Below are 2,373 nucleotides of genomic sequence, written 5' to 3'. Positions count from 1 at the left end.
ATATATGACTTGATGTGGAACTCTTTGTTTCTGTGCTTGCTGCTTAAGTTTCTGTAATAGTTGATGCCAAAGGCTTGAATTCCTGGTACCATTTTGAACTTCAAAGGGGGAAATGATGTCAGGAATGGGAGAAAAAGACTTTATTAGGTGGAGTGAAGATCCTCTTTTCCTCTCTATTGGATGCCATGTCTGGGGGTATTGTTAAATATCTTGCACTCAATGAATGTGATCAAGAAGTAGAGTAGATAAGGGTTAACCATGATATCAGAGTCATCAAGTGATATCAAGTAGAGACTCACAACTAATTCTAAATAAAGTGAGGATAAGGAGAGCTAGCTGTTGTAAGATTGTGTAGAGAAAAATAGAACTATGGGATGTGCTCTTATATTCCCAGTTAGTAATCATCTGAAAAAGTTATACTACTAAACCATGGATTTTCATTCAAAACTACTCATAGAAGGGTGAAATAAATGTTTATAAGTTTTTGTTTTCACAATGCTGTTTCTATTTTCCCTAGTTTGTTCAGTGCATGGGCTTCTCCTGCATTTTCTTATACTGAGAAATAACTTAAATATTTAAAATATTTATATAAAAATATTTTGTCCTGCCTTCCTCTGTCTACCATCAGAAAGAATTCTTCTTAAAAACAAATTTTATATCTGATAAATAAAAATTTATTTTCTCTATTAAAATGGACAGAAACATAATTTTGTCAGTGATCACAACCAAGACATTTAACAGAAACTGGATAGTTGGCTGACAGAGTTTACATTTAAAAGACTGTTTCAACACCAAATCCCTTTGATTAAATAACTTACTGATTTCTTTTAATCTTTAGTTAAAAATCTTTACATATTTTTCACTCCCCCCTCCATGCCAGTATCTTTTTTCTTATATACTGCTTCCTCTCAAATCCCTGCCCTTTTTTCCTTATTTTTTTACATATATGTATAAGTGTATGAAAATTTAAAGACAACCTACTGAATCTGTTGAATGATGCTGTGTGAGTTTGATTTCAGGGCAGACCATTCAGAATTAGATAACTAATTAAGGGAGTTACCTCTGGGTAACTCTTAGCATTCCTTAATTGCCTGTAGTTCTTTGTCTAGGGATGGGAGCCCATGAGATTTACCCCTTCCATGATAACATGTCTATTAGTATTTTTATTGGTTAGGTGGAGTTTAGACAGCCATACTGTTAGGGTATCATGGATGCAGGTTTCCTACTATTTCTAGGAGACACCAATTCACAGCAGACTTCCTGGTCATCTGTTTGCCTCTTAAAATCTTCTTTCCCCTTCTTTCATGATGTTCACTGAGCCTTAGGTACAGGAGTTATGTTATAGTTATATCCACTGGGGCTGTGCACTCTGGTTGTTATTCTGAGCATTTTGTTTCACTGTAGTTTTCTGTAATGGTCTTGATCTTCTCTGATAATAAATGTCTATGATGAGGGATGAGAGCTATAGTTATCTTTGTTTATAAGAATAAGGACTTAGAGTGCAGCTAGAAATTATGCTGATTTAGAAAAGTAGTGTGTGGAGGTTTCCTATAAGATCTATGACCTCTTGAGCCACGAAAAGTTGGCTAAATTTCCAATACTGGGCATTTTCCAGTCTGTTGAGTGGACACTAAATCCAGTCAAACAACTCTTGACCACGACCAAAATATCAGTGGCAGCACTGTTTCACTTTTGCCATAATGGGTATTTTCCATTGTGGCTGTAGTTCTGATTTATTTCTTCGGAAACATGTACACTTCCTACTTTCTTGTACCATGAATGATAGTTCTTGGATAGAAAGCTTTCAAGACATATCCAGGTCCAGTCCTCCAATTCTTGTTACAGTGTCTTTAGTGATAGCGACAAGAATTCAACCTCTGTGATGCAAAAAACAGGGGAAAAGAACATATTCTATATTATTTTGAGTCTTTTAAAATCCTCTGATCAATAATTTGAAAGAGGCAATCTTCATTCCTGATACTGGGATTTTGCTAAATCATCTGCAGCTATTGATGGAACATTGTCAATTAAAGAAGCTTACTTCTTATAAATCTATATGTGTATATATATAGACACACAAAAATACTGGTATATTCACAAATTGACAGTCATAATTCAATATATAAATGCACATACAAACAAATCCACAAATACACATACAAATATCATGCACATATGAATATATTTGAACATTCTCTTACACAAGTGTATATGCACATAAGTACATATACATAAACTCCTATTGATATACATGTGCATATACACATGCACACTCACATATCAATGTATAAATCACATTAAAAACATACACAGAAAAGCACATGATCAATTCACATACACGCACACACACACACACACACACACACATATATA

At 34.2% G+C, this 2,373-nt stretch overlaps 1 protein-coding gene across 3 annotated transcripts in view; it reads left to right on the top strand.

Moving 5' to 3' along the window:
* The window catches only part of Csmd3 (CUB and Sushi multiple domains 3), a 930,239-nt gene that overhangs the window by 464,079 nt on the left and 463,787 nt on the right, over positions 1–2,373 (top strand). The window lies entirely within an intron of this gene.

Source organism: Alexandromys fortis, unplaced genomic scaffold (assembly GCF_014885135.2).
Source record: "Alexandromys fortis isolate MF-2015 unplaced genomic scaffold, M_Fortis_MF-2015_v1.1 scaffold_17, whole genome shotgun sequence".
Lineage (NCBI taxonomy): Eukaryota > Metazoa > Chordata > Mammalia > Rodentia > Cricetidae > Alexandromys > Alexandromys fortis.
Note: the sequence above shows the minus strand (reverse complement) of the source record. Positions and strands in the feature narration are given on the sequence as shown.